We start from the raw sequence: 26285 nt of genomic DNA, 5'->3' as shown, positions 1-26285 counted from the left end.
TCTGGCAATATTTCTATCCAAATCCGGACAACAATTGTCTTGCCATATGTACCATATGTAAAGGTGAAATAAGTAGGGTTAGGGACGTTAACCACCTAGGAACATCCTCCCTTATACGGCACCTGCAGCGCGTTCATAAAAAGTTACTGTCAAGTTCAGAAACTTTGGCTAAGACCGTAAGCAGTCCAGGGACACCTAAATCCCATTGTCCTGTTGTATCCTCCAAGCGCCTGCAAACCACACCGTCAACTCCCTCCTCGTCAATTTCCTTCTTAGTCAGGATCGGAAGTAGTCCTACAGGCCATGTCACTGGCATGACTGACTCTCCTATCCGGGATTCCTCCGGAGGATCCTGCATTGCTACACCTACTGCTGCCACTGCTGCTGTTGCTGCTGGTAGTCGTTCATCATCCCAGAGAGGAAGTAGGAACACCACTACTTTTACTAAACAATTGACCCTCCAACAATCCTTAGCGAGGAGGATGAAGTACGACAGCAGTCATCCTGAAGCAAAACGTATAACTGAGGCCTTGGTTGCTATGTTGGTGTTAGACTTGCGTCCGGTATCCGCCATTAGTGCAGTGGGATTTAGACAATTGATGGAGGTAGTGTGTCCCCGGTTCCAAATCCCGTCTAGATTCCACTTCACTAGGCAGGCGATACCGAGACTGTACAGAAACGTCAGAAAAAGTGTCCTCAGTGTCCTGAAAAATGTGGTTGTACCCAATGTCTACTTAACCACAGACATGTGGTCAAGTGGAACAGGGCAGACTAAGGACTATATGACTGTGACAGCCCACTGGGAAGATGTATCACCTTACGCAGCAACAACAGCAGCGTCACCAGTAGCAGCATCTCAGAAACGCCAGCTCGTTTCAAGGCAGGCTACGCTGTGTCTCACCGGTTTCAGTAAGAGGCACACCACCGACAACCTCTTAGAGAAACTGAGGGAAATCATCACCCAGTGGCTTACCCCACTTAGACTCGCCTGGGGATTTATGATTTCTGACAATGCCACCAATATTGTGCGGGCATTACATCTGGGCAAATTCCAGCATGTCCCATGTTTTGCTCACACAATAAACTTGGTGGTGCAGAATTTTCTGAAAAGCGATAGGGGCATGCAGGAGACGCTTTGGGTGGCCCGAAAAATTTCTGGCTACTTTCGCCATTCAGAGACTGCGTGCCGAAGACTGGAGCACCAGCAAACACTCTTGAACCTGCCCCGCCATCACCTGAAGCAAGAGGTTGTGACACGGTGGAACTCAACCCTCTATATGCTTCAGAGGATGGGGGAGCAGCAAAAGGCCATTCAAGCCTATACATCCACCTATGACATAGGCAAAGGAGGGGGTATGCACCTGACTCAAGCGCAGTGGAGAATGATTTCCGTGTTGTGCAAGGTTTTCCAGCCCTTCGAACTTGCCACACGTGAAATCAGTTCAGACACTGCCAGCTTGAGTTAGGTCATTCCCCTCATCAGGCTTTTGCAGAAGCAGCTGGAGAAAGTGAAGGAGGAGCCAAGACGGAGCGATTCCGCTCGGCATGTGGGACTTGTGGATGAAGCCCTTCATTCGCTTTGCCAGGATTCCAGGGTGCTCGATCCCAGGTTTAAAGCCTATGTGGTGTCTCTCTTTCTTGCCGACACAAGCCTGCAGAGGTGCAAAGACCTGCTGGTGAAAACACTGTCAGCTGAAGCGGAACGTGACACGTCAACAGCTCCCGCAACTGGGGCTGCCAGGAAAAAACTTAGGTATCCTAAGCAACCCGCTGGCGGTGATGCAGGGCAGGCAGGACCAAGTTTGGACATCTGGTCCGGACTGAAGGACCTGGCAACAATTTCTGACATGTCTACTGTCACTGCATATGATACTATCACCATTGACAGAATGGTGGAGGATTACATCGGTGACAGCATCCAAGTAGGCATGTCAGACAGTCCGTACCTGTACTGGCAGGAAAAAGAGGCAATTTAGAGGCCCCTGTACAAACTGGCTCTATTTTACCTGAGTTGCCCCCCCTCCAGTGTGTACTCCGAAAGAGTGTTTAGTGCAGCCGGGAACCTTGTCAGCGAAAGGCGTAGGAGGTTGCTTCCACAAAATGTGGAGAAGATGATGTTCATCAAAATGAATTATCAGCTCTTCCAGGGAGACCAGCCTCCAGAACGTACAGAGGGACCTATGGTGGTGGATTCCAGCGGGGACGAGTTAATACTCTGTGAGGATGAGGATGTACACAACACTGAAGAGGGTGAGGAATCGGTGGATGAGGAGGATGAGGACGACATCTTGCCTCCATAGAGCTTGTTTTGTGGGGGCCCAAACAAACCAATAATTTCAGCCACAGTCGTGTGGCAGACCCTGGTGCTGAAATGATTGGTTTGTTAAAGTGTGTATGTCCTGTTTATACAACATAAGGGTGGGTGGGAGGGCCCAAGGACAATTCCATCTTGCACTTCTTTTTTTTCTTTGCATTATGTACAGTTTGGGGCCTAGTTTTTCTAACTGCCATCCTGTCTGCCACTGCAGTGTCACTCCTAGATGGGTCACGTGTTTGTGCCGCCCACTCGTGTCTCTTAGCATAGTCATCCATCTACCTCGGTGCAACCTTTTGGACATAAAAACACTATTGTGAGGTGTGAGGTGTTCAGAATAGACTGGAAATGAGTGGAAATTAAGGTTTTTGAGGTTAATAATAGCATAGGAGCAGAAAAATCAACATATTCTGTGATTTTAGCTTTTTATGCTTTTTTAAAAAAAAATACAGATCCAAAACACAAAACCCAGAACCCAAAACACCGAAGGGTGGTTTTGGCAAAACCAATCCAGATCCAAAACACGAAGAAAGATCCAGATCCAAAACCAAAACACAAAACACGAAAAGTGGCCGGTGCACACCCCTATGTCAAATGCTACATGCAAAGCAGCCGGTATTTACCCTGCATGCAGGGGCGTAACTAGGTAATTGAAGGCCACATTGCAAAAGTTTGTAAAGACCCTTATGTACCACCCAATAGTGAAAAATGTGTATTTCACGTTATTATTATCCTTTTTTTATATGGCGCCACAAGTGTTCCGCAGCGCATTACAAAGTACATAAATATGTGAAAAAAAAAACAGTGACTTACAGTACAATACAATGCAGGACAAAGACAAGGTTTATGCATATTGCTGCATTAGCGATCATAACACTCAAATAAGCAAAAGGGCGTAAGCAACCAAGTTTTAGGTGCCCTTGTGGGGAGTAGATAAAAGTATAAATAAGGAGAAGCACAAAAGGTTAGAGGGCCCTGCTCATAGCAGTTGAACCCCTTGTGCCTATGGCAGTTACGCTCATGCCTGCATACATAAACAATACATGTATACAGGGTTGGACTGGCCCACTGGGGAACAGGGGAAATCCCCGGTGGGCCCCACTGCCTGAGGGCCCACCCCCCTCCTTTAAGTGTCAGGTTCCAGACCTCCAATCATACATTGTTACCTGATGGAGTAATACCACTGATCAACGTGGGTGCTTGGTTCCTTTCTATAGGAACTATACAAAGATTTGCCTATTGGTTAGCTAAGCATCTGTGGTGGCTGGCCACACCTTTTAAGCATGTCCCCTACCACTGCATTCCCCCGGTGGGCCCTTCATGCCCCTGTCCGACACTGCATATATATGCACCATGGTTTGTTCTAGGTACAAAGTCAGCCCCGTTGTGTGTGGCACATTGCTGGAAGTGTAACAGCAGGATATAGGGGTCTATTCATCATCACTTAATTGTCACAAAATTAGGTGAAAAAGCAAATTTTTACCTGCAATTGTGACAATTAAGTATTCGGGCCATTCATTAAGAGGGTTAAGCAGGAGATATCTGTGATATCTCCTACTTACCTTCTGCTTGCGGCATGGCCCGCTGTCCCCATACACTAGTATGGGGACAGAATTCATCAAGCTCCGAAAATATTATATTTTCGGAGCTTGACTGCCGGGGCATTCGCCATCTTCAGATGGCGAATACCCCCGATTTGGGTTCGCAACCCGCTCTACCCTATGGGGAGTAGGTCCGGGTTGCGAGAAGGGATCCTTTCGGAACCCTCCGCCCTTGTCCGGCTCCTTCCGCCGGACGTTGCGGCTCTTGTGCGCATGCGCACCGCCGTCACTGCTCCGACAGGAGCAGTGAAAATATTCACTGCTCCAAAAAGGAGCAGTGAAGCCGCTCTCGGGGGCAACTGATTTCACATCAGCTGCCACTGCGCCGGAGCAATGCTGAATTGCTCCGGTGGCCGCGGCGAATTAGAATGTTAATTATCGGTGTCCGTTCAGACCCCGATAATTAACATGATGAATAGGCCCCATAATAATGTTCAAAACCCTGTGAAATGTTTGACACTTGGGGATACGATACAATTATGTGGCCACAGCGGCTTGCATTATGTTCTGTTACATTGGTTTTCTTGACAGTATCCTCATAGCCAGAATAAAGTTTCCTGCTCATTGTTTTGTTTCAGGCTAGGTGGTTGCTTCCCAGCCAAAACCTCGGGCTGGCAGATATCTCAGATAGAAGAGTGAATCACCCATTGGATGCAGAGGGATATGAAATGGGCAGTCTGCCAGGCCAGCAATTCATCTGCCCTAATCATGGGTTTGAGTAAGTGCAATTCTGGGGAAGTGAAGAGATCACTAAAGATCATGTGAACGGGGAGGTGCCGTAATTGTTACAGTATATCAGCGAGCAGATCACTGATGGACTACAACAGAACTGGTACAGTGATCTGAGCCACTATATATATCACTGTCATCTGTGCTGTGTAGAAGAGAGGAGGGGTCAGCAGGGTGAGGACACAAGCAGTATAATTATACGGTAGGATTTCTTACTTTGCTGTGGCTGAATTAGGTTATTCATCAGTAAACTCCTGTCAGAGATGATGATGTCTATAAGAAAAACATTCATTGCTCAGTCTTACACTGGAGTATCTAACTTGTTCTTACGTATTATATAAACTAATGCATCATCCAGATGTACCATAAGTTCTACACAGGTATACGTTTACAGCTCTGTAGTGTTGTGGCAGAAGAGGTAATAGGGTATCTGTAGCTTTAAAGATATTTTTGGAGAACGTGCACCCAACTGGGGGTCAGGCCATGCTGGGACTTTTAGTTCTAAAACTACTTGCCATAATTTAATTATATTTAGAACAGATTGAAGTTCCTGTATTGTGAACAAATGGGTGAAATTGTGCTATATATAAGATCAGATATACTGATATAATGTAGCTGCGGTGTCTCCTTTACAGCGTGGAATACTTTTATTTCACAATGTTTATTTCATACCTGTTCATTCCTCACCCAACATGATGTGACTTGTAGCAGTGGTGTAAATTCATCCCAGATACCCGGAGGCAAGATATAATTTGGTGACCCCCCCCCCCTAAAAAAAGGAAAAATAAACATGGTGCATATCTATCTATCTATCTATCTATCTATCTAATATCTATCTATCTATCTATCTATCTATCTATCTATCTATCTATCTATCTATCTATCTATCTATCTATCTCATATCTATCTATCCAGGGCAGTTTCTAGGGTCTGAGGATCCCAGTGCGAGCAGTCAAAATGCGCCCCCCCCCAAGAAGCAGTAATATTGTGGAGTGGGCGTGGCCTCATTGCGAGGGGGTGTGGTATCACAGTAAGGGAGCGTGGTCTCAAAATACCACAGAATGTCAGCCGCTGTGACTAATGTCAGCCGCTGTGACTACTGCAACCTGTCAGAGGCAAAGCACTGAAAAATATATGTAGTTAAATTAAAGACGGACAGCATAGGGTGTCGCCTAGCTGTCACAAGCCCATCCCGCATTTGTATGTGCATGCCTTTGTTGTGACATTTGCAGGCGTATGACCTTGTATCACACCCATTTTTAGTCATGTTGTGGGCGAACCCAGTACATTGAAAATACAAACCAGATCCACATAAAATACATTGAAATAAGCCAGGTCCAAATAAAGTACACTGAAAAAGCCACTTCAGGATTACACTGCAACAAACCACTTCCACATAAAATATATTAGGTAGAAAAAGGAGGGGGGTTTAACCCCCTATTGTTCCTCATCACACTGAATAGTACCTGCAACAATATATGAAGACTATATGGTCATAGAAATCAGAGATATTAGTTGCATGCATTTGCAAATACATGGGAAGCTGCTAGGCCACGTCACGGCTTCTCTGTCTCTAGCAGTCCCTAACACTAAGGGGTTCACATCCCTAACACTAAGGGGTGCACCCCGAAAAATGTCCAGCCCAGGACCCCCCCAGGGCATCACACGAAAAATGGAAAAAGAGTGACAGTGCAGTGTAAAGTATAGCTGTGTAAGACTAATTAATGAGTGTTGGAAAAAGGGGTTAAAATATGTGAATTATTACATGAAAAAAATACAAACATAATATGTGATGTAAAAAGCAACTCTGTGTATTAAATGGTGATGCCATGAGGGGGCCCAGCCAGACCAGCCCCAGGGGTCTTACGCCCGAACGCTCACCCCAAATGTAAAATATACCAATAAAATATATTTTAAGCCAGAGCCACATAAACTACGTATTAAAACAACATCCGCCTCAAATACATTATTAAATCCAGAACCACATAAAACACATTCAAGGGCGCCGAGAGGGGGGGGGAGAGGGTACAGATTGCCCGGGCTTCCTGAGGGGCCCGGCGGGGGCCCGGGTCCGACGCCGCCCCCCCCTCACAGCAAACCAGCGTGTGCTGAGCTGCAGTTGGAGACTGCTCGTGGCTGCTGTCTCCTGTGCCTGTGCGGGGGAGCGATCACACTGATCGCGCCCCCCCTGGCTTTGCCCCGGGCTGAGGGGGGTCAGAGCGCCCCCATCCCTGGCGAGCAGCACCGCTTAGCGGCGCTGCAAATCTTTTTCATTTATTTATTTTTCGGCAAGGGGGCGTGGCCACGCCTCCCGAGATTAGGCCACGCACCCAATTACCGGGGCCTGCCTTGGCTCTTGGCGGCCCTGAACACATTGAAAAAACAAGGGCCCTCATTCAGAGCCACTCGCTAGCGTCAGTACGCTTGTTCCGAGCGATGTTCGCACATCTGCGCATGCGTACGGTTTTTAGTACGCATGCGCGAACCAGTCAGTGCGGCCGAAAAACATTTGTACGCAATATAGCGAGTGCCTGCTATTTTGAGTGACAGAATGAGGCGTATGTGGGTGGTAACAGGGGAAGGTGCTTGAAAACGGGGAGTGGAGATCCGTTCGCAGGCGTGCTTAAAGGTCAAAACGGGCGTTTTATGGGTGTGCATAATTAATATAGCAGCGTCAATGACCATGTCACTTGTTTTTTTTTAACTCAGAACTGCTCGCAAAATAGCGGTTGAAAAAACCAACCACAAGAATAGCGAGCAGTTCATATCCTGTTCGATGTACTCGATTAATCTAATAAATAGCGGACATGACGTATGGTGCGAGAGGCCAGGGGGCGTTTTTAAGAAATAAAAGAGCGTATGTTTTGCTCGCTCGTTCAGACTTAGAGGTGTGAACAGACTGCAATGTGCGAACGGATCATTTGCATAGCCACCCCTTGTTTTTGAACGAACGAACGCAAATAGCGAACGGCTCTGAATGAGGGCCAAGATTCACATAATACACACTTCATTCCAGCCCCCTCCCTTGCCATTCCAGCGTGACAGGTCTTAAGGTGCGTACACATATATCGATTTTTTTACCCGATTTGGCCAATTTCGACGAATTGTGATGACAAATCGTGTAAAATATGGCCAAATCGTGAGTTTCCACTCACGATCACGATGCCAATGCGTGCCCCCTATCGTCGTACATTGCAATCTCCAGATCTGCCATGCTGTAGGGCAGATTTGTCAATCTGGGACACACTGGATGCACGATAGATCTTAAGTTAGATTGGATATTTTTTACTCCAAATCGTGACCAAGACTGCTGGGGAGCTGCCTGGGGAGAGTTCAGGGGAAATCGTGCAGGTCGGATCGTGAGCACATCGCTATGTGTGTATGCAGGGGTGTATCTAGGGATCCAAGTGCCCCTGGCAATATAATGGACTGGCGCCCCCCCATGCAGTGCCCCCAGTAGTAACCCTCCAGTAGCAATCCCCTATGCTGCATTGCCCCCATTAGTAGCCCCCCCTATACAGTGCCCCCAGTAGTAGTCCCCCCTATACAGTGCCACCAGTAGTGGCCACCCCTATACAGTGCCCCCAGTAGTGGCCACCCCTATACAGTGCCCCCAGTAGTGGCCACCCCTATACAGTGCCCCCAGTAGTGGTCACCCCCCTAAATTGTCCCCAGTAGTGGCCACCCATATACAGAGCCCCCAGTAGCAGCCACCCCCTATTTCAGTGCCCCCAGTAGTGGCCAACCCTATAGAGTGCCCCCATTAGTGGCCACCCCTATACAGTGCCCCCAGTAGTGGTCACCCCCCTAAATTGTCCCCAGTAGTGGCCACCCATATACAGAGCCCCCAGTAGCAGCCACCCCCTATTTCAGTGCCCCCAGTAGTGGCCAACCCTATAGAGTGCCCCCAGTAGTGGCCACCCCTATAGAGTGCCCCCAATAGTGGCCACCCCCTAAATTGTCCCCAGTAGTGGCCACTCATATACAGAGCCCCCAGTAGCAGGCACCCCCGCACCCATAAATTGCCCCCAGTAGCGGCCACCCCCTATTTCAATGCCCCCCCTACACACACACAAAGAAAAAAAAAAAACTTACCTGATCCTCGCTCCTTACGCGACCGCCTCTGTCCGCTCAGTCCCGGACGCTCTTCTCCTGCATGGGAGAGACATCATACGTCATGACGTCTCCCATCACATGCTGCAGAGGGAGCCGGAAGACGGACCTCATTAGTGAGCACCAGCCGTCTCCCTCCGCGGACGACGCAGCAGCTGAGAGTCTGTCTGACTCTCATTAGCTGGCTGCTATTACAAACACACAGCCGCTGCTGGCGGCTGCGTGTTTGTAAACTGTGTAGGGCAGACCGCTCTCACTGTGGTCTGCCCTACACTTGTGGGGCGAGGGATTTGTCCACCCCTTGGCTACTGGAGGCACTGCCGGGTGGCGCCCCCCTTTGGTTGGCACCCCCGCAGAGGTCATCCCCCGCAGAGGTGCAGTTTAGGTACCTTGTGAAGCTGCTGTGCGCAGCGCGCTTGTCCCATCCCATGCCCAGTCAGTGCCCAGACCGGAGTGTGGGCGCCGCCTCCAACCACCGAGTGAGACCAGAGATAGAGTGAGGACAGCCCGGACAAACACAGACAGTCGAGGGCAGCCAGCAGTAGGACGGAGGTCACTCTCAGCCTGGATGTAGTTATAATCCCAACAGCCTGAATGCCGGCGCTTAGAATGCCGACACCTGTCAGAATCCTGGCGCTGGCGTCCCAATGGTAAGTATTAGGTTTAGGGAGAGAGTTAGAGTTAGGAATAGGCACTAGGGGGAGGGTTAAGATTAGACACTGGGGGGGGGAGGCTAGGTGTAGGCACTAGGGGGTGAGGGTTAAGTTTAGGCAGCGGGGAGAGAGGGGTAGAGACAGGAGGAGGGTTAGGATACTGACTGACAGATGTCGGTATCCTAACCCTTTTGGGACACTGGCGTTGGGGTTATGACCGCCGGGATCCTGAACTCTGGCATCCCGTACTCCACTATTTGTAAGGCGCTGCGGAACCCTTGTGGCACCAAATAAATAAAGGGTAATATATCATGTATATATATATATTATATATATATATACACTGTATATATATATATATATATATATATATAATATGTATATATACACACACAGAGTATATATGTGTGTATTATTTATAGGGGTAATTTACTAAAGTTCAATTTTGAGTTTTGAGTGATTTGGCATTTGATTTTGCATTTGATTTTGCATGTATTTACTAAAGGCGAAATCGAATGTAATATCGAACCGAATTTTACTCAAATCGCACTCAAATCGAACATCAGAAAAACATCTGTACTTTTACACAGACCAACACACAAATCCCTTATTTAGTATTATTCGATTTTTAATCGAACACAAAATCGAACTTCAAATCAAACTTCAAATCCCCAAATCAATAGACCTGCTTCATGCTTTCGATTTGAGCATGAGCAGGACGGATTGACACAGATACATGCATACATCAGTAAGATGCATGCATTTATCTTACTGTAAATTTTGAAAAAAAATTACTTGGGGTCCCCCCCTAAAACAGAAAAAGCCCCGGACTATTCATAGGCAGTCCTGGTTGTCTAAGTACAGGGGAAAAATTGCGTAGGGTTCCACTGTACTTAGTACAGTTAGCACTGGGCTCTGATTCTGTCCTGGTTCTGGATTTACAGGGGAAAAAATAGCGTAGGGTCCGTCTGTAATCTCCAGAACCAGTACCGGACCCTTTCTAGTGGGGGGCTGATGCCACAGCCAGGAGAGCCCTATCACTGGGCCCTCCAGCTGCAGCATCAGCCCTGACTGCTAGTCAGCCCAGGCCAGGGATCCCTGGGGAGTTGGGGAACCCCCCAATAAAGGGGTCCCCCTCTCCATGGCATCCCTAGCCTAGGCTGATAGCCCGGGTCTATCCCCACCACCCCCGGGCAGTGGGTGGCGGGTTGATAGTGTAAGTGTAGTGTAAAAATAAATAAGTGTAAACATTGTCTTTACAGTAGAACTGCAGGTCCCAGCAAGCCTCCCCCGCATGCTGGTACTTGGAGAACCACAAGTACCGGGATGCGGGGCATTTAGGGCCCACTGGTACCTGTAGTTCACCTGTAAAGAAATGTTTATATAAATACAAGACACACACACCATGAAATTAAACTTTTAATACATACATACACATTCACACATACAGTACTCACCTATATTACCTGGAGTGGTCCACTTCTCCCTGCAGGCATCCATGGTCTTAAAATAAAAAAAAAACGATAAACATGAACCAGGCACTAAGTAACAACCACAAAGGTTGTTACTTCCCAAATGAAGTGCTCAGATGTGGCTTCTGATTTTGTAGAGCGTATCTGAGTGTTCATTGGCTGAGAGAGGTCAGCCCCCGCCTCTCTCAGCCAATGAACAGCTCCCTTCATTGAAGTCAATGTTGGTAACCACAAAATATACTTTAGTTACCCTGCGGCTCTCCATTGACTTCAATGGAGGGAGACGTTCATTGGCTGAGAGAGGCGGGGCTGACCTCTCTCAGCCAATGAACACTCAGACATTGCTCTGCAAAGGCTAGAGCCGCGTCTGAGTTCTTCATTTGGGAGATAACAACCATCGTGGTTTATTTTAAGAAGACCAGGGATACCTACTTTGGACCGAAGAGGACCGAACCACACATAGGAGAAGGTGACTATGTTTTTTTACCACAGGTACCCTATGGATAATATACTGGAGAAGGGGATACATAGGTGAGTATGAGTACATGTGTGTGTGTATATATGTTTATTACACTTACACTGTGTACGGTGTGTGTCCTGTGTTTTTTTAATATTGCTTTTGCAGTGGAACTAAAGGTAGCAGCGGGCACCTAATGCCCCGAATGCTGGTACTTGTGGTTCTCCAAGTACCAGCATGCGTGGAGGCTTGCTGGGACCTGCAGTTCCACAGCAAAAGATAATATTTAAAACTATTTCAAATGCACTACACTTACACTATCAACCCGCCAACCTCCGCCCAGGGGTGGTGGGGATAGTCCCGGGCTATCAGCCTAGGCTAGGGGTGCCCTGGAGAGGGGGACCCCTTTATTGGGGGGGTCCTCAACTCCCCAGGGATTCCTGGCCTGGGCTGACTAGTGGTCAGGGCTGATGCTGTGGCTGGGGGGCATGGTGATAGGGCTCCCCTGGCTGTGGCATCAGCACCCCACTAGAAAGGGTCTGGTGCTGGTTCTGGAGATTACAGGGGGACCCTACGAAATTATTTTCCTTGTAATTCCAGAAACAGGACAGGATCAGAGCCCAGTGCTGGTTGTGCTAAGTACAGGGGGAACCCTACGCAAGTTTTCCCCTGTACTTAGACAACCAGGACTGGCTATAAAAAGTCGGGCTGGTTCTGTTTTAGGGGGGACACCACATCATTTAAAAAAAAAATGTAACTCTTTCTAAGCTTGTTACAGTAAGGTACATGCATGCATCTCACTGATGTATGTCTGTATCTGTGTAAAAGCGAACTGCTCATGCTGAAAGTGAAAGCATGAAGCAGTTCTTTTCAGTCGGGTATTTGCAGTTCATTTTGAAGTGGGATTTGCAGTTCGATTTGTACATGAACATGCCAAATCGAACAGCAAATCACTATTCAAAACCGAACCAAATCGATTTCGATATAGAAAATGCTTCTAATATCTAATTTTAGTAAATGAGGGATTTGAAGAGGGATTTGTACTTTCGATTTGATTTGGTTTGAGGTGAGCTAAATCAAACTTCAAAACGAAAGTAAACTCGAACTTTGATAAATATACCCCATAGACTGTAAGTCCACCTTTTCCTACACTACTGGAAAGTAAACTATGTCTAGTCTAAAACCCAGTTTAGTACAGTAGGATATGCACCAAGCAATGTAGCAAAGATCTCCTTATAATTTAAATGTTATTCTTTTTTTATTATGTGTTCATATTTACAGTAAGGAAAGCAGAAGCTTTAGTGCCACAATTTGGTGAACAGCTAACAAATCAGCACAAGTTTATATGGATGTAGTGGTGAATAGTGGATACCAGGAATAGTGTTAATTATGGGTTAACCAGTATGGAGACCCCTCACATGAGAATGAGACTTACCATACTTCACCAGTTTTCTACTGTAAAGGGGCACATTCACATTGTAATTGTGCAGTTGTATCACAGTCTGGTGCTGTGCCTACACTGCACGTTCAGTCGTTCAGTGTAGGCACATCAATCATCCCCTAACATGCTCAACCTGATGTTATCTTCAGGTTGACCAGCATGTTCGGGTGATGATTGATGTCGGAAATGACCAGCGGGAGCGTACATCGCTTGTCGTTTCTGACATTAATGTGCGTGATTTGTGCCTGATTACTGAGCGATTGCACGATTACGATGTCGTAATCGTGCAATCGCTCAGTAATGTCATGTAGTGGATATGAGGCATTAAACTGCTCTACTCCCCATGTATACTGTATAATAAAAAATAAAAAAATCATATGAAACTGCTTTCTACCAAGAGCTGAATGTAGGAGATATCACACATATATCTGAGTTCAGCAAAGTACAGTAACACTACGTACCACAGACCCAATTTTTTTTCTAATGGGGACTGGTCCTCCAATTTATCAAGTTTTGAAATTTAAATTTTAAAGGGGAATAGGTAGACACAAACAGGGTCACATGGAAATGGAGAGTTGTTATGGGAGATGCTAGAAGGAAAAGTTAGGATGGATGATGGAAAAAAAATAGTTTTTAGAACTCATTTGTACTAGGGGTGAGCGGGTTCGGATTTCTGAAATCTGAACCTCCCCGAGCCCCCCCGATCTGAGGCCGATCCGAGTCAGGCTCGACTTTTCCCGCCTGACTCGGATCTGAAATCGAGGCAAAACGTCATCATCCCGCCTTCCGGGTCTCGCGGGTTTTGGATCCTATATAAGGTACCCGCGTCGGCGCCATTTTCTCACTCGGCTGTGGAAGTGAAGAGGGAGGGTGGGAGTTAGGGCTGGCTGGGCTGTGTAGTGTAGTGTAGTGCAGAGTAGTGTTGTGCTGTGCTGTGCTGCGCTGTGCTGCTGTTGTCCATAGGGGCTGTGTCCACTACTTCAAAGTCCATAGGGGCTGGCTGGACTGTGTTGTGCAGTCAGTTGTCCATAGGGGCTGTGTCCACTCCAAAGTCCTGTGCAGTGTCCCAGTCCTAAAGGGTAGCTGTAGTGTTGTCCAGGGGGTGCTCTTTCCGTCAGGGGTGCTCCCCCCAAGTGCTAAAAAAAATATATTTTTTCTGTGTTTGTGAATTGTGTGCACTGTGGCTGCACGTGCATCAACAAAGGAGCAGCGCCAAGCGTGCGCCTGTGTCCCATTAGTAAAGGGCCGGCTGGCTTGTCCGTTAAAGGGTGCTGTAACCTCCAAAGTACACTCCAAACAAAAAAAATATATATTTTCTGTGTTTGTGAATTGTGTGCGCAGTAGCCGCACGTGCATCAACAAAGTAGTGCCAAGCGTGCGCCTGTGTCATAAGTAAAGGGCCGGCTGGCTTGACCGTTAAAGGGTGCTGTAACCCCCAAAGTACACTCCAAACCAAATAAAAAAATATTTTCTGTGTTTGTGAATTGTGTGCGCAGTAGCCGCACGTGCATCAACAAAGTAGTGCCAAGGGTGCGCCTGTGTCATAAGTAAACGGCCGGCTGGCTTGACCATTAAAGGGTGCTGTAACCCCCAAAGTACACTCTAAACAAATAAAAAAAATATTTTCTATGTTTGTGAATTGTGTGCGCAGTAGCCGCACGTGCATCAACAAAGGAGCAGCGCCAAGCGTGCGCCTGTATCATATGTAAAGGGCCGGCTAGCTTGACCATTAAAGGGTGCTGTAACCCCCAAAGGGCACTCTAAACAAAATAAAAAAATATATTTTTTTGTGTTTGTGAATTGTGTGCGCAGTAGCCGCACGTGCATCAACAAAGTAGTGCCAAGCGTGCGTCTGTGTCCCATAAATAAAGGGCCAGCTTGATTGACCGCTAAAGGGTGCTGTAACCCCCAAAGGGCACTCCAAACAAAATAAAAAAAAAATTTCTGTGTTTGGGAATTGTGTGCACTGTGGCTGCACGTGCATCAACAAAGGAGCAGCGCCAAGCGTGCGCCTGTGTCCCATAAATAAAGGGCCGGCTGGCTCATTTCTTAAAGGGTGGTGTAACCCACAAAGTGCACTAGTCTCCAACAAAAATAAAAAATTATTTTCTGTGTTTGTGGGCGCCTTAGCCGCACGTATATATCAATACAACATAAATGGAGGACCAAACTTTCTCTGATAAAAATAAAATAGGGAAAGATCAAGAACCACTTCCTCCTAGTGCTGAAGCTGCTGCCACTAGTCATGACATAGACGATAACATGCCATCAACGTCGTCTGCCAAGGCCGATGCCCAATGTCATAGTAGAGGGCACATACAATCCCAAATGACAAAGTTCAGGAAAATGACCTTGAACAAAACATTTAAATCATCTGAAGAGAAACGTAAACTTGCCAATATGCCATTTACGACACGGAGTGGCAAGGAACGGCTAAGGTCTTTCCCTATGTTCATGACTAGTGGTTCAGCTTCACATGACGATGGAAGCCCTCCTCCCGCTAAAAAAATCAAACGAGTTAAGCTGGCAAAAGCACAGCGAAGAACTGTGCGTTATAAGAAGATATCACAAATCCCCAAGGAGAGTCCAAGTGTGGTGGCGGTTGCGATGCCTGACCTTCCCAGCACTGGACGGGAAGAGTTGGCTCTTTCCACCATTTGCATGCCCCCTGCAAGTGCTGAAAGGAGCACCCACAGTCCACTTGCTGATATGCAAATTGAAGATGTCACTGTTGAAGTACAACAGGATGAGGATACTGGTGTAGCTGGCACTGAGGAGGAAGTTGGCGAGGAGGATTCTGATGGTGATGTGGTTTGTTTAAATCAGGCTCCGGGGGAGACAGTTATTGTCCGTGGGATGAAAAAGCCCATCACGGTCATGCCTGGGCAGAAGACCAAACATTCCACCTCTTTGGTCTGGCAATATTTCTATCCAAATCCGGACAACAACTGTCTTGCCATATGTACCATATGTAAAGGTGAAATAAGTAGGGGTAGGGACGTTAACCACCTAGGAACATCCTCCTTTATGCGACACCTGCAGCGCGTTCATAAAAAGTTACTGTCAAGTTCAGAAACTTTGGCTAAGACCGTAAGGGACACCTAAATCCCTTTTTCTTGTTTTATCCAAGGAATCGGTGGATGAGGAGGATGAGGACGACATCTTGCCTCCGTAGAGTCAGTTTGTGCAGGGACACATTAATTGCCAGCTTGTTTTGTGGGGGCCCAAACGAACCAATCATTTCAGCCACAGTCATGTGGCAGACTCAGCCGCTGAAATGATTGGCTTGTTAAAGTGTGCACGTCCTATTTATACAACCATAAGGATGGGTGGGAGGGCCCAAGGACAATTCCATCTTGCACCTCTTTTTTTTCTTTGCAGTATGTACTGTTTGTGGCCTAGTTTTTCAAACTGCCATCCTGTCTGCCACTGCAGTGTCACTCCTAGATGGGCCACGGGTTTGTGCCGCCCACTCGTGTCGCTTAGCATAGTCATCCAGCTACCTCGGTGCAATCTTTTGGCCATAAAAACAATATTGTGAGGTGTGAGGTGTTCAGAATAGACTGGAAATGAGTGGAAATGAAGGTTATTGAGGTTAATAATTGCATAGGAGCAGAAAAACCCACAAATTCTGTGATTTAAGCTGTTTTTATGCTTTTTTTTCAAAAAAATACAGATCCAAAACACAAAACCCAGAACCCAAAACACGGAAGGGTGGTTTTGGCAAAACCAATCCAGATCCAAAACACGAAGAAAGATCCAGATCCAAAACCAAAACACAAAACGTGGCCGGTGCACACCCCTAATTTGTACCATTGAAGCATAGTAGACACTAGGGGGTAAATTTACTAAAGAGAGAGTTTTTAGAAGTGAGTTTTAGAAGAGATGTTGCCCATAGCAACCAATCAGATTCTAGCTATTAAGGTGCTAGTTAAATGTTAAGTAGAATCTGATTGGTAGCTGTGGGCAACATCTCCTCTAAAACTCAGTTCTAAAAACACTCACTTTAGTAAATTTACCCCTGGGTGTCGGAGGGCCAGATTCAGCAGTGGATGGAGTTGCTATCGCAAGTACTAACATGGTAGCAGGTGCAATAGCACTAATATGGTAATGCAGTAGAAGGAGTCTCGCCTACTGCATGCATTACTGATCTGTGCTGTGTCCTAGGACGCAGTATTGGATCATCTGCGTGTCCATGAGGTCACGCAAGCCGGGCTCCGCACATGCACAAAAAAGGCCAGGAAATCTCCGTCAGCTGAAGTGGTGGTCATTGACAGAGCGGAGAGTGTGTGCAGGAATGTGAGACGAAATAAAGATAGTTATGGAGGGGGAAGAGAATGTCTGAGGGCTTTGTAGGTAAGGGTGAGGAGTTTGAACTCGATTCTGTTGAGAATTGGTAGTCAGTGTAGACACTGGCAGAGACAGGCAGCACAGTGGAAAAATAAGTCAGGTGTCAGTGTTATGAAGAGACTACATTGGGGAGAGATTGGATATAGAGAGGCCAGAGATAAGGATAGAGTGAATAGGAGTTTAGTTCCTTCCAAGGTGCAAAAGGGCCTGATCTTGGACATGTTATTAAGGTGGAAGCTGTGATTAGATTTTGGTGAGGGTGGTTTCATGGAGTGTAGAGAGCAAAGGTCAGATTAAAGTGATTCAGGGAGGGTATGATAGGAAGGAGGATGGTTAGAATACCTGTTAGAGAAGCTTGGATGCAAAGAAAATGGATAGGCCAGTAGTTGGAGGGTGAAATGAGGTCAAGGGAAGGTTTTTTGAGAATGAAGGAAACAAGGGCTTGAAGGGGAAATGGAAAGTACAAGTAGAAAGCAATAGGTTGAGGAAGTGGTAAGGTGGGAGCAGATATCAAAGGAGAGTGATCAGAGGTGGTGCAAGGGTGTAGAGACAAGGGAGAAAGTGGAAAGAGAGTCTGGCGATAGTAATAAGGTGGATAAGACGGGTTGGCCAGAGAGGGTAAGTGGTGTAAGATGCCTTTTGGGAAGAGTTTCTGTATTGGATAAACTAAATTTTGGTGGTGATGTCAAGAGCGGAGAGGGTTGAGGGGAGGGGGTGGCAGAGGAGAGAGTTGATAGTGACAGAAGGGTGATAAAGTTTTGAGAAATGGGTGGAAATTAGAGATTCAAAGTAGCACTCTTTAGTAAAAGACTAGAGCTGGAGGAACAGATAATTAATATGAATTGAACTATGTCGCACAAGAATACAATCTTCTCCAGAGATGCTCAGTAGTGCAAGAGCATTTTTGCAGGGTTCATTTGGATTACCACATTTGAAGAGGAGACTGTTGCAGACTTAAGCTGGGTAGACACCTAACCAAAATATCTGCAGATCATGTTTGTTCATACACACTAAACAACCAACATCTGTCACCTGGCCGTGGGTTCCGCTGGCTGGGGGGCGTGTCGCGTCCCCTACCCGCTGCCTCATCAGCAAGTGTGCGGGCAGTCGGCTGACTACCCGTACACACGGCACAATGCTGGTACACACTGACCAACGCACACAAGATATATTGATCGGCCAATATATCTGCCAGCGTGTACCCAGCATTAGAGTCATGGCTGTGGCACTGGTGCAGAAAACAAAGGTACGTTTGTGAATGTAGGTGATAGGCCAGTCAGGGCAGGAAAGAATGGTGGTGCAATAGAGTTGTGGGTCCAGAGAGGAGAGGGTAGTAAGGCCAAGAGGAATCAGGTTTCTTTTGGTGAGCTCTGCCTTAGAAGAGTGAGGTGTTGATGGGGTGGGGAGATGCTATAAAAGAGGTGTTTGTGGTCACAGAGAGGAAAGGAGGAGTTGTTGATGTCAGAGATCACACTCAGGAGTCGATGTATCAAGCAGTGAAAAGTGTGGAGAAGTGAACCAGTGAAGAAGTTGCCCTTAGCAACCAATCAGCTTTGAAGTAGCATTTATCAAGTACAAGCTATAAAATAATAGGTAAATTGGCTGTCATTACTAACCGTCAGACTTCAATCCCCAATCTGGGCAGCTTTAAGGGCAGTGTTTTTTGGCCACATTATGGGGTGAATGCATTGGGCCATGTTTAACAAGATTCTTTTATTAAGGAGTAAATTTACTAAAGTGCGGCTTTATTGAAGATTCTACTTAACATTTAACTAGCACCTTCTAGAAGATAATAGCTAGAATCTGATTGGTTGCTATGGGCAACATCTCCTCTTCTAAAAACTCTCACTTTAGAAAATATACCCCAAAAACTCAAATTCCACACATGATCCAACTCACTATTTTTTAATTATCTTCAACTGCGTCATGCTTGATGTGCCCAGTTTGGGGACTCTTCTCAGTTTTGCTCATTAAGAAACTTTTTACTAGAGCGAAAAACTATCTCAGTTTTTTTATTACACTCTATGGGCCTGATTCAGAGCTGAACGCTCTGACCAGAGCGCTCGCTCTGAATCAGGGCCATCCTATTTAAACATGGAGCGGCCTTTTGGACGCTCGCATAGCTGTGGGTTACCACCCACAGCTTATGCGAGCGTCCATGATGATGGTCGCGATGGTCAAAGACCATCGCGACCATCGGACTTGCGACGAGACCCTGCGGTAGGGTCTCGCTTCCGCAAGCCCAGGAGTGATTTTGGCTCTATCAGAGCCAAAATCACTCCCACTGACATCATTACTGATGTCAGTGGGGCCGGACTCAGACGGTAGGATTTCCCATGGGAACGCCTCCGTCTGGCAGCCACGCCCCCGGCACGCCAACCAAAGGGGGCATGCTGTCACTCACCATCGACAGCACGCCCCCTTTGGTGCGAGACCCCGAGCTCCCTCCGTCGTGCACATGCGCATTCGCCCAACATCGACCCGCTTGCGAGCGACCTTCCCTCGCGAGCGGGTCTGAATGACGTCCTATATTCACAATTTTCCTCAGAGGGTTTATTATTGTCGCTAAAAAGGAAAATTTGAGGGCCCTCATTGAGGATTATATGCTTGGTTGTGTTCAGGACACTACGGTGTTGCATTGGATACCAACAAACACATTTTTATGTTCTTCTTAGAATATACTACACCCCTCTCAGCCTCTTTCATATCTGTCTCAGGAATGATTCACATTGTCACAGATGTGCGGTCTCCAATGCTGCTTACTGGCATTTACTGTGGGAATGTAGGGACGCTTAACAGTTCCAGACCAAGGTTTGTGGTAGGGGTGAGCGGGTTCGGATTTCTGAAATCCGAACCCCCCCGAGCCCCCCCGATCCGAGTCCGATCCGAGTCAGGCTCGACTTTTCCCGCCTGACTCGGATCTGAAATCGAGGCAAAACGTCATCATCCCGCCTTCCGAGTCTCGCGGGTTTTGGATCCTATATAAGGTACCCGCGTCGGCGCCATTTTCTCACTCGGCTGTGGACAGTGAAGAGGGAGGGTGGGAGTTAGGGCTGGCTGGGCTGTGTAGTGTAGTGTAGTGTAGTGCTGCTGTTGTCCACTACTTCAAAGTCCATAGGGGCTGGCTGTGTTGTGCTGTGCTGCTGTTGTTAATAGGGGCTGTGTCCACTACTTCAAATCCATAGGGGCTGGCTGGACTGTGTTGTGCAGTCAGTTCTCCATAGGGGCTGTGTCCACTCCAAAGTCCTGTGCAGTGTCCCAGTCCTAAAGGGGTGCTGTAGTGTTGTCCAGGGGGTGCTCTGTCCATCAGGGGTGCTCCCCCCAAGTGCTAAAAAAATAATATATTTTCTGTGTTTGTGAATTGTGTGCGCAGTAGCCGCACGTGCATCAACAAAGTAGTGCCAAGCGTGCGCCTGTGTCATAAGTAAAGGGCCGGCTGGCTTGACCGTTAAAGGGTGCTGTAACCCCCAAAGTACACTCCAGTCCAAACCAAAAAAAAAATTATTTTCTGTGTTTGTGAATTGTGTGCGCAGTAGCCGCACGTGCATCAACAAAGTAGTGCCAAGCGTGCGCCTGTGTCATAAGTAAAGGGCCAGCTGGCTTGACCGTTAAAGGGTGCTGTAACCCCCAAAGTACACTCCAGTCCAAACCAAAAAAAAAATAATTTTCTGTGTTTGTGAATTGTGTGCGCAGTAGCCGCACGTGCATCAACAAAGTAGTGCCAAGCGTGCGCCTGTGTCATAAGTAAAGGGCCGGCTGGCTTGACCGTTAAAGGGTGCTGTAACCCCCAAAGTACACTCCAGTCCAAACCAAAAAAAAAATAATTTTCTGTGTTTGTGAATTGTGTGCGCAGTAGCCGCACGTGCATCAACAAAGTAGTGCCAAGCGTGCGCCTGTGTCATAAGTAAAGGGCCGACTGGCTTGACCGTTAAAGGGTGCTGTAACCCCCAAAGTACACTCCAGTCCAAACCAAAAAAAAAAATATTTTCTGTGTTTGTGAATTGTGTGCGCAGTAGCCTCACGTGCATCAACAAAGTAGTGCCAAGCGTGCGCCTGTGTCATAAGTAAAGGGCCGGCTGGCTTGACCGTTAAAGGGTGCTGTAACCCCCAAAGTACACTCCAAACCAAATAACAAAATATATTTTCTGTGTTTGTGAATTGTGTGCGCAGTAGCCGCACGTGCATCAACAAAGTAGTGCCAAGCGTGCGCCTGTGTCATAAGTAAAGGGCCGGCTGGCTTGACCGTTGAAGGGTGCTGTAACCCCCAAAGTACACTCCAGTCCAAACCAAAAAAAAAAAAATTTTCTGTGTTTGTGAATTGTGTGCGCAGTAGCCGCACGTGCATCAACAAAGTAGTGCCAAGCGTGCGCCTGTGTCATATGTAATGGCCCGGCTGGCTTGACCGTTAAAGGGTGCTGTAACCCCCAAAGTACACTCCAGTCCAAACCAAAAAAAAAAATAATTTTCTGTGTTTGTGAATTGTGTGCGCAGTAGCCGCATGTGCATCAACAAAGTAGTGCCAAGCGTGCACCTGTGTCATAAGTAAAGGGCCTGCTGGCTTGACCGTTAAAGGGTGCTGTAACCCCCAAAGTACACTCCAGTCCAAACCAAAAAAAAAATTATTTTCTGTGTTTGTGAATTGTGTGCGCAGTAACCGCACGTGCATCAACAAAGTAGTGCCAAGCGTGCACCTGTGTCATAAGTAAAGGGCCGTCTGGCTTGACCGTTAAAGGGTGCTGTAACCCCCAAAGTACACTCCAGTCCAAACCAAAAAAAAAAATATTTTCTGTGTTTGTGAATTGTGTGCGCAGTAGCCGCACGTGCATCAACAAAGTAGTGCCAAGCGTGCGCCTGCGTCATAAGTAAAGGGCCGGCTGGCTTGACCGTTAAAGGGTGCTGTAACCCCCAAAGTACACTCCAAACCAAATAACAAAATATTTTTTCTGTGTTAGTGAATTGTGTGCGCAGTAGCCGCACGTGCATCAACAAAGTAGTGCCAAGCGTGCGCCTGTGTTATAAGTAAAGGGCCGGCTGGCTTGACCGTTAAAGGGTGCTGTAACCCCCAAAGTACACTCCAAACCAAAAAAAAAATATTTTCTGTTTTTGTGAATTGTGTGCGCAGTAGCCGCACGTGCATCAACAAAGTAGTGCCAAGCGTGCGCCTGTGTCATAAGTAAAGGGCCGGCTGGCTTGACCGTTAAAGGGTGCTGTAACTCCCAAAGTACACTCCAGTCCAAACCAAAAAAAAAAATATTTTCTGTGTTTGTGACTTGTGTGCACTGTGGCTGCACGTGCATCAACAAAGGAGCAGCGCCAAGCGTGCGCCTGTGTCCCATAAGTAAAGAGCCGGCTGGCTCATTTCTTAAAGGATGGTGTAACCCACAAAGTGCACTACTCTCCAGCAAAAATAAAAAAATATTTTCTGTGTTTGTGTGCGCTTTAGCCGCATGTATATATCAATATAACATAAATGGAGGACCAAACTTTCTCCGATAAAAATAAAATAGGGAAAGATCAAGAACCACTTCCTCCTAGTGCTGTTGCTGCTGCTGGGAGTTGTTCATCATCCCAGAGAGGAAGTAGGAACACCACTACTTTTACTAAGCAATTGACCCTCCAACAGTCCCTAGCGATGAGAATGAAGTACGACAGCAGTCATCCTGAAGCAAAACGTATAACTGAGGCCTTGACTGCTATGTTGGTGTTAGACGTGCGTCCGGTATCCGCCATTAGTGTAGTGTGATTTAGACAATTGATGGAGGTAGTGTGTCCCCGGTTCCAAATCCCGTCTAGATTCCACCTGCATCCTCAAAGCAGCAGCGACAAGCGTGCGTCTGTCTGTTAAAGGGTGGTGTAACTCTCAAAGTGCTCCAAAAAATAAAAAACTATTTTTTTAATGTGTTTGTGACTTGTGTGCGATGTAGCCGCACTTGCATCCTCAAAGCTGCAGCGACAAGCGTGCGTCTGTCTGTTAAAGGGTGGTGACACCCTCAAAATGTGCTACACAAACAATAAAAATATTGTTCTTTTTTTTCTGTCTTTGTGAATTGTGTGGGCTGTAGCCGCACTTGCATCCTCAAAGCAGCAGCGACAAGCGTGCGTCTGTCTGTTAAAGGGTGGTGTAACTCTCAAAGTGCTCCAAAAAATAAAAAACTATTTTTTTAATGTGTTTGTGACTTGTGTGCGATGTAGCCGCACTTGCATCCTCAAAGCAGCAGCGACAAGCGTGCGTCTGTCTGTTAAAGGGTGGTGACACCCTCAAAGTGTGCTACACAAACAATAAAAATATTGTTCTTTTTTTTCTGTCTTTGTGAATTGTGTGGGCTGTAGCCGCACTTGCATCCTCAAAGCAGCAGTGACAAGCGTGCGTCTGTCTGTTAAAGGGTGGTGTAACTCTCAAAGTGCTCCAAAAAATAAAAAACTATTTTTTTTATGTGTTTGTGACTTGTGTGCGATGTAGCCGCACTTGCATCCTCAAAGCAGCAGCGACAAGCGTGCGTCTGTCTGTTAAAGGGTGGTGACACCCTCAAAGTGTGCTACACAAACAATAAAAATATTCTTCTTCTTTTTTCTGTCTTTGTGAATTGTGTGGGCTGTAGCCGCACTTGCATCCTCAAAGCAGCAGTGACAAGCGTGCGTCTGTCTGTTAAAGGGTGGTGTAACTCTCAAAGTGCTCCAAAAAATAAAAAACTATTTTTTTTATGTGTTTGTGACTTGTGTGCGATGTAGCCGCACTTGCATCCTCAAAGCAGCAGCGACAAGCGTGCGTCTGTCTGTTAAAGGGTGGTGACACCCTCAAAGTGTGCTACACAAACAATAAAAATATTCTTCTTCTTTTTTCTGTCTTTGTGAATTGTGTGGGCTGTAGCCGCACTTGCATCCTCAAAGCAGCGACAAGCGTGCGTCTGTCTGTTAAAGGATTACATCGGTGACAGCATCCAAGTAGGCATGTCAGACAGTCCGTACCTGTACTGGCAGGAAAAAGAAGCAATTTGGAGGTCCCTGTACAAACTGGCTCTATTTTACCTGAGTTGCCCCCCCTCCAGTGTGTACTCCGAAAGTGTTTAGTTCAGCCGGGAACCTTGTCAGCGAAAGGCGTAGGAGGTTGCTTCCACAAAATGTGGAGAAGATGATGTTCATAAAATGAATTATCAACTCTTCCAGGGAGACCAGCCTCCAGAACGTACAGAGGGACCTGTGGTTGTGGATTCCAGCGGGGACGAATTAATACTCTGTGAGGATGAGGATGTACACAACACTGAAGAGGGTGAGGAATTGGTGGATGAGGAGGATGAGGACGACATCTTGCCTCCGTAGAGCCAGTTTGTGCAGGGACAGATTAATTGCCAGCTTGTTTTGTGGGGGCCCAAACGAACCAATCATTTCAGCCACAGTCGTGTGGCAGACCCTGGTGCTGAAATGATTGGTTTGTTAAAGTGTGCATGTCCTGTTCATACAACATAAGGGTGGGTGGGAGGGCCCAAGGACAATTCCATCTTGCACCTCTTTTTTTTCTTTGCATTATGTATAGTTTGGGGCCTAGTTTTTCAAACTGCCATCCTGTCTGCCACTGCAGTGCCACTCCTAGATGGACCATGTGTTTGTGCCGCCCACTCGTATCTCTTAGCATAGTCATCCAGCTACCTCGGTGCAACCTTTTGGACATAAAAACACTATTGTGAGGTGTGAGGTGTTCAGAATAGACTGGAAATGAGTGAAAATTAAGGTTATTGAGGTTAATAATAGCATAGGAGCAGAAAAACCCACAAATTCTGTGATTTTAACTGTTTTTATGCTTTTTTTCAAAAAAATACAGATCCAAAACACAAAACCCAGAACCCAAAACACGGAAGGGTGGTTTTGGCAAAACCAATCCAGATCCAAAACACGAAGAAAGATCCAGATCCAAAACCAAAACACAAAACACGAAAAGTGGCCGGTGCACACCCCTAGTTTGTGGTTGCATATGTGGAACCCTCCCTGCCCTGCCTCCACTTGACCCTCTGATGGGTTTATTTAGTATTGCTTTGGAAGAATCCTTTAATGTTACACATATATCTTCAAGCTGCTGACACTAGCTAAGATTATTGTAGCTAGCATTGGTTTGGGGATACCCCCTCGATCTTTACAAATGTATTGTATTAATAAATGACATCATAAATTATGAGAGGTATCTCTACACCCCTAGTAAGGCCCTGAACAAATACCTTAAGTTGTGGTCCTTGTGATGCTTTTCCCAGTATGGTTGCATGAGTGGAGATGTTGTCTGGTCCTGTGTAATAATATTCGGGGAGCTGCCCAGACACTCGTTCTTACGTGTTTCTGTTGATGAGCACGGTGTTCTGCGCTGCACATAATCTGCCTTCTACACATATAATCGAGATTGTATCAAAGTTGTGTTATTTTGTCATGTTGCTACTTACTTCTGACTTGTGACTCATATCTGTAACTGACCTATAGTAGAGTTGGTTCCTTTCGCTTTTTATTTTTTCTTCATATGAAAATTCAATTAATGACTAGAAAAAACTTAGTTAATGACTACAAAATGAGAGTGAAAAGTTTGGAGGCAGCAGAGTTGGGTGGATTGTTCTTTGGTATAAATTAGAAAATGTTTCCCTCTCCTGATGATACGGATACATCTGTACAAATAATAGGCAAGATCCCGCCCCTCCCCCTGGTAGTCTAACTGAACAGGTGTCCATCCCTCTCTCTTCAGTCAAAGCTGCTTCTAATGACAAACTTCTGTGATATTTTTTTATACTTTTACTGTGATATTATTAATTTGGGAGTGAACCAAACCCAAGCCACAATAGATCACTGGGGTCAATTCAGACCCGGATGCTAAACCGCGATCGCTCGCTTCCAAATGGGGCCGGGTATGCATATTCCGCGATCGCACTCTCTGGTGTAAGGATGCCCTCTATGTCTTAGAGAGTGACGGCAGAGTGAGCGCACGCCGGGACAAAGACGCCCACTTTTCTCTCTTAACACATGTCATCTCCAGGAAGTGTATGATTAATCAGAACCATTGAGAGCCATCGGAGCTGCACGCCGCGCTTGAGGTAGACCCTACTCCACCGCAAGCACTGTGATCACTGCAGGCTGAAATACAGCTAAGTGAGGTGTACAATGAGTATTATGAATTGGTCGGTGAC

General features: G+C 46.6%; 1 pseudogene across 1 annotated transcript in view; it reads left to right on the top strand.

The window, feature by feature from the left end:
• The first annotated feature begins 4757 nt into the window (after positions 1-4757).
• Positions 4758-26285, top strand: part of LOC148483108 (cytokine receptor common subunit beta-like) — a 181939-nt pseudogene continuing 160411 nt past the window's right edge. Inside the window, exon 1 of the transcript XR_015871788.1 lies at positions 4758-4846. The product of XR_015871788.1 is annotated as a cytokine receptor common subunit beta-like (transcript). The remainder of the gene's footprint in view (positions 4847-26285) is intronic.

The sequence above is a fragment of the Taudactylus pleione genome, unplaced genomic scaffold (assembly GCF_031769625.1).
Source record: "Taudactylus pleione unplaced genomic scaffold, aTauple2 ptg000551l, whole genome shotgun sequence".
Taxonomy (NCBI): Eukaryota; Metazoa; Chordata; class Amphibia; order Anura; family Myobatrachidae; genus Taudactylus; species Taudactylus pleione.
The sequence above is the reverse complement of the archived record's forward strand: the minus strand, read 5'-3'. Positions and strand labels throughout refer to the sequence as shown.